Below are 6,692 nucleotides of genomic sequence, written 5' to 3'. Positions count from 1 at the left end.
ATCTTCAAGAAGAAGATTAACGCTGATGGTAATGTAACTGTCTATAAAGCTCAACTTGTTGCGAAAGGTTTTCGACAAGTTCAAGGGGTTAACTACGATGAGACTTTCTCACCCGTAGCGTTGCTTAAGTCTGTCCGAATCATGTTAGCAATTGCCGCATTTTATGATTATGAAATTTGGCAAATGGATGTTAAAACTGCATTCCTAAATGGATTTCTGGAAGAAGAGTTGTATATGATGCAACCAGAAGGTTTTGTAGATCCAAAAGGTGCTAACAAAGTGTGCAAACTCCAGTGATCCATTTATGGACCGGTGCAAGCATCTCGGAGTTGGAATAAACGCTTTGATAGTGTGATAAAATCATATGGTTTTATACAGACTTTTGGAGAAGCCTGTATTTACAAGAAAGTGAGTGGGCGCTCTGTAGCATTTTTGATATTATATGTAGATGACATATTGTTAATTGGAAATGATATATAATTTCTGGATACCATAAAGGGATACTTGAATAAAAGTTTTTCAATGAAAGACCTCGGTGAAGCTGCTTACATATTGTGCATCAAGATCTATAGATATAGATCAAGACGCTTAATTGGACTTTCACAAAGCACATACCTTGATAAAGTTTCGAAAAAAGTTCAGAATGGATCAGGCAAAGAAAGGGTTCTTGCCTGTATTACAAGGTGTGAAGTGGAGTCAGACTAAATGCCCATAGTAGAAGATAGAGAGAAAATGAAAGATGTTCCGTATACTTCCGCCGTAGGCTCTATCATGTATGCAATGTTGTGTACCAGACCTGGCGTATGCTTAGCAATAAGCTTGGCAGTTAGGTACCAAAGTAATCCAGGAGTGGATCACTGGACAGCGGTCAAGAATATCCTGAAATAGCTGAAAAGGACTAAGGATATGTTTCTCATATATGGAGGTGAGAAAGACCTAGTCGTAAATGGCTACGTCAATGCAACCTTTGACACTGATCCGGACGATTCTAAATCGCAAACCGGATGCGTGTTTTTATTAAACGGTGGAGCTGTAAGTTGGTGCAGTTCTAAACAAAGCGTTGTGGCGGGATCTACATGCGAAGCGGAGTACATAGCTGCTTCGGAAGCAGCAAATGAAGGAGTCTGGATGAAGGAATTCATTTCTGATCTAGGTGTCATACCTAGTGCATCGGGACCAATGAAGAACTTCTGTGACAATACTGGTGCAATTGCCTTGGCAAAGGAATCCAGATTTCACAAGAGGACCAAACACATGAAGAGACGCTTCAATTCTATCCGGGACCAAGTCCAGGTGGGAGACATAGAGATTTGCAAGATACATACGGATCTGAATGTTGCAGGCCCGTTAACTAAGCCTCTTCCGCGAGCAAAACATGATCAGCACAAAGACTCCATGGGTGTTAGAATCATTACTGTGTAATCTAGATTATTGCCTCTAGTGCAAGTGGGAGACTGAAGGAAATATGCCGTAGAGGCAATAATAAAGTTATTATTTATTTCCTCATATCATGATAAATGTTTATTATTCATGCTAGAATTGTATTAACCGGAAACATGATACATGTGTGAATACATAACAAAGTTAATGTCACTAGTATGCCTCTACTTGACTAGCTCATTAAACAAAGATGGTTATGTTTCCTAACCATGGACATGTGTTTTCATTTGATTAACGGGATCACATCATTAGGAGAATGATGTGATTGACTTGACCCATTCTGTTAGCTTAGCATTTGATCGTTTAGTATGTTGCTATTGCTTTCTTCATGACTTATACAAAGTTCCTACAACTTGGAGATTATGCAACTCCCGTTTACCGAAGGAGCACTTTGTGTGCTACCAAACGTCGCAACGTAACTAGGTGATTATAAAGGAGCTATACAGGTGTCTCCAATGGTACATGTTGAGTTGGCGTATTTCGAGATTAGGTTTTGTCACTCCGATTGTCCGAGAGGTATCTCTGGGCCCTCTCGGTAATGCACATCACTATAAGCCTTGCAAGCAATGTGGCCAATGAGTTGGTTACGGAATGATGCATTACGTAACGAGTAAAGAGACTTGCCGGTAACGATATTGAACTGGGTATTGGATACCGACGATCGAATTTCGGGCAAGTAACATACCGATGACAAAGGGAACAAACGTATGTTGTTATGCAGTTTAACCGATAAAGATCTTCGTAGAATATGTAGGAGCCAATATGAGCATCCAGGTTCCGCTATTGGTTATTGGCCAGAAATAGTTCTAGGTCATGTCTACATAGTTCTCGAACCCGTAGAGTCCGCACGCTTAACGTTACGATGACAGTTATATGATGAGTTTATATGTTTTGATGAACCGAAGTTTGTTCGGAGTCCCGGATGTGATCACGGACATGACAAGGAGTCTCGAAATGGTCGAGACATAAAGTTTGATATATTGGACGACTATATTCGGACGCCAGAAGTGTTCCGGGTGATTTCGGAGAAAACCGGAGTGCCGGAGGGGTTACCGGAACCCCCCGGGGAAGTATTGGGCCTTAGTAGGCCTGAGGGGAGAGAGAGGGCAGCAGACCAGGAGGTGGCGCGCCCCCTCCCATGAGGAGTCCGAATTGGACTAGGGGAGGGGGGCGTGGCCCCTCTTTCCCTCTCCCTCTCCCTCTCCCTCTCTTTCCTTCCCACTTCCGTCTTCCTAGTTGGACTAGGAAAGGGGAGTCCTACTCCTACTGGGAGGAGGACTGCCCCCTCCTTGGCGCGCCCCAAGGGCCGGCCGGCCTTCCCCCTTGCTCCTGTATATACGGGGGCAGAGGGGCACCTCTAGACACAGGTTGATCTTCGTGATCGTTCCTTAGCCGTGTGCGGTGCCCCCCCCCCATCATATTCCACCTCGGTCATATCGTTGCGGTGCTTAGGCAAAGCCCGGCATCGGTAGAACATCATCATCGTCACCACGCCGTCGTGCTGACGGAACTCATCCCTGGCACCCTGCTGGATCGGAGTCCGGGGATCGTCATCTAGCTGAACGTGTGCTAAACTCGGAGGTGCCGTACGTTCGGTACTTGAATCGGTCGGATCGTGAATACGTATGACTACATCAACCGCGTTGTTCTAACGCTTCCGCTTTCACTCTACGATGGAACGTGGACAACCCTCTCCCCTCTCGTTGCTATGCATCACCATGATCCTTGCGTGTGCGTAGGATTTTTTTTTTGAAATTACTACGTTCCCCAATAGACATCTACCGCAGTTTCGATGTATACTGTGACGCCTCTAGGAAAGTCCTTGGATGTGTACTCATGAAAGATAGCAAGGTTGTGGCCTACACATCCTGCCAACTACGGCCTCCTGAATCCAACTCATGATTTGGAATTGGCCGCTGTTGTGCATGCTTTGAAAATTTGGAGACACTATCTTATTGGAAAAAGGTGTCCGATATTTACCAACCACAAGAGTCTCAAACATATATTCACTCAACCAGATTTAAACCTTCGTCAGCGAAGGTGGATTGAGTTGGTCAAAGATTACGACGTCGGGATAAACTATCATCCGGTAAAGCTAATGTGGTTGCTGATGCCCTCTGCCGCAAGCCTGCCAGTCTGAATGCCTTAATGGATTCCTTGTCCCCTGAACTTCACGAAGAGATCACTCAACTCAATTTGGTGATAATTGATGCTAGTCTTGCCAGCATATTGGAAGTTGCTCCTACCCTCGAGGAGGAAATTCACAGAGCCCAGGCAGATGACGTGTCACTACAATCACATGTGAAGCATATGCAAGAAGGAAAGACGCGGGATTTCTCTAAGGATCAGCAAGGTACGCTAAGGTTTTGAGGAAGGATTTGCATACCCAAGCAAACAGACCTGAGAAAGAAGATATTGACAGAAGCACACGAATCTTCGTATTCAATTCACCCAGGTGGTACCAAAATGTACGAAGACTTTCATCAGGTATTCTGGTGGGATGGGATAAAGAAAGATATCACATATTTTGTCGTTTGTTATGATATATGCAACAAAGTAAAGGCAGAACACCAAAAGACCGTATGACTCCTTCAGCCCCTACCCGTATTGCAATGGAAATGGGATGATGTCTGCATGGATTTCATCACCGGTCTACCAAGGACCCACCGAGGAAACGAAGGAATATGGGTCATAGTGGACACATTAATGAAGGTATCCCACTTCCTTCCCACCCGGACCACCTGCTGTGCCGATCAACTTGCACAATTATATGTGGCCAGAATCGTCAGTTTGCATGGAGTGCCAAAGACAATCACGTCTGATCGAGGATATCTCTTCACTTCAACCTTTTGGTCACGTCTTCATCAAGCTTTGGGGACTGCACTGAAATATAGCACAACTTATCATACCCAGACAGATAGACAGATCAAGCGAGTAAATCAAATACTCGAAGATATGCTCCGAGCATCTGCTTTGGCCCAAGGATCCAAGTAGGAAGATTGTCTGCCTTATGCCGGGTTCTCCTACAACAACAGTTTCCAAACTAGCTTGAAGATGTCACCTTATGAAGCTCTCTACGATCGTAAGTGCCGCACTCCGCTAAACTGGTCTCGGACCGGAGACAGCCGCATTTTCGGAATGGATAGAATGATGGAGGAAAAGAAGCAAGTGAAGGAGATCCGAGAAAGACTACTGGTGGCCAAGTCACGGCAAAAGAGTTATTAGGATGCAATGCACCGACAGATCAGTTTCGAACCCGAAGAGCACGTGTATCTCCAAGTCACCCCTATGAAAGGAGTCAAGAGATATCATACCCGAGGAAAATTGGCACCCAGATATATTGGTCCATTTCCAGTCATGACCAGAGTCAGAACAATTGCTTATCAGTTGGATTTTCCCCGGAATTGTCAGAATTACACAATGTGTTCCATCTCTCACAGTTGAGAAGATGTATCTCGCCACCGGAGAAAATGACTAATATAGCAGAGATAGAACTTGCCAAGGATTTAACATATGAGGAGAAATCGATCAAAATATTGGATGAGACAGAGAGAGTCACTCATAGCAAAGTGATAAGATTTTATAATATTCCATGGGAGCATCACACCGAGGAAGAGGCAACCTGGGAAAGAGAGGAATTTTTAAGGACTACCTACCTAGCATTGTTTTCCTGAGAAACCGAATCTCACGGACGAGATTCATCCTAAGTGGGGAAGTTTGTGACAGCCTGGATTTTGACTTCTCCCTTTTTCCAGACTTTATTTCCCCTTGCTTTGGATTTGAGTTTTTGGGATCAATTCAAATGGACTTATCACTTGGGCATGCCCTTGAATTTCACCCAAGTGACCCATCTGCCTCTCATTCAACCTCGGTTTCTCTGAAAAATCCAAAAATGGCCCAAGGAATATTTTTCGTAAAAGAAAAATATTCAAATTCTTTTGTGAAACTCATTTTAGAAACTAGTGCTCGAAAGCAACCCTCATTTTTATTGCTCCAAAAATCCTGAGATAATTCCTAAATATTCTTTGAACCTTGTCCCACCTTCTTGAGCAAAAATATTGCATGACTTTTTGTAATATTTTTGCTACAGAAAATCATTTCACTTCTTGCCTAAAAATGCACTTTGTACAACAAGTGTATTTTTCTTTGATCCAATGGAGCTGGTTTCTCTTGAGCCTCATTAACCTCCTAAGAAAAGCTTAACCCCAGGAGATCAGCCCTAATCACCATCTAGAAGCCCTCCAAACTTGGCGATCAAGTCCTATCTGGTCGGCCTGGCATTGAGTTCTCAACTTTCCTAGACCTAACACTGCACGAACAACACCCCAGACAAGGTTTGGCCGAGCGTGGGTGTCATCTTGACCATGCCAACATGGTGACCGCGTGAGGACATGGGCGCTGGAATGTGTTCGACGCGCTCTGCGCCGCGGTAGTCTCTCTATTCGGCGCGTGCTTGAGCTAGAGCTCGCCGCCGACTGCCGCGCCGCGCCACCAGCCTCGACTCATCATGAATGACCCCTCCTTGGCGCTCACCAACGCCGCAGATGCCGCAGCGAGCACGGGCACGTCGCGGCCAAAAGCCACAGTGCGCCCATGCCCTTGTCTTCTTTCCCCTCTACATCGTGTGCTTGTAAGCAAGCTACAACAACTCTGGCATGATAGCTGAACTCACCCCCCCCTCGCTGGTGCCCTTCGTCATCACTCACCAGCTTCCAGAGAACTCCGGCGGCACCACATACCCCCTCCTCCTCTAGCTATATATAGAGCCCCTCCCACCGCTCCGAAGCCTCAAACCACAGCACCCAACCACCACGACCTCGTAGTTTAGCCATAGCTTGGCCTGGCAGGCCTTTGGCCGCCGTCCCCGACCCAAGCTCGCCGGTGACCCCTGCAGGCCCTCCAACCCGTTCCAGAGCCCCTCGAGCTTGATCCACCCCACAGGCGCATCCTTGGAGGTCCAATGGTGTCGTCTGGAACATTGGAGCCACTGGAGTCGCCCCTCTCCGTCGCCTTCTTCCTCTGTAGCGAGTCCGGACTACAACCGCCACTTGCGAGCTTGATTGTGAGCAGCTCCGGCCATCCCCCGACAAGCCACGGGTACAGGCAGCTTTGTCGTGACCCCCCTCTCCACTTCTATTCCTCTAGAATTGCCCAAGAACCTCTCTCGCCGGCGTGAGCTCCGGCGAAGCGCCGCCGTGCTCTATTTCTTCCTCCCCCTTCTCTCTCCTGACCTGTGGGGCCTGCTGTCAGCC

The sequence above is a fragment of the Triticum dicoccoides genome, chromosome 4B (assembly GCF_002162155.2).
Source record: "Triticum dicoccoides isolate Atlit2015 ecotype Zavitan chromosome 4B, WEW_v2.0, whole genome shotgun sequence".
NCBI lineage: Eukaryota > Viridiplantae > Streptophyta > Magnoliopsida > Poales > Poaceae > Triticum > Triticum dicoccoides.
This window is presented reverse-complemented; position numbering follows the sequence as displayed.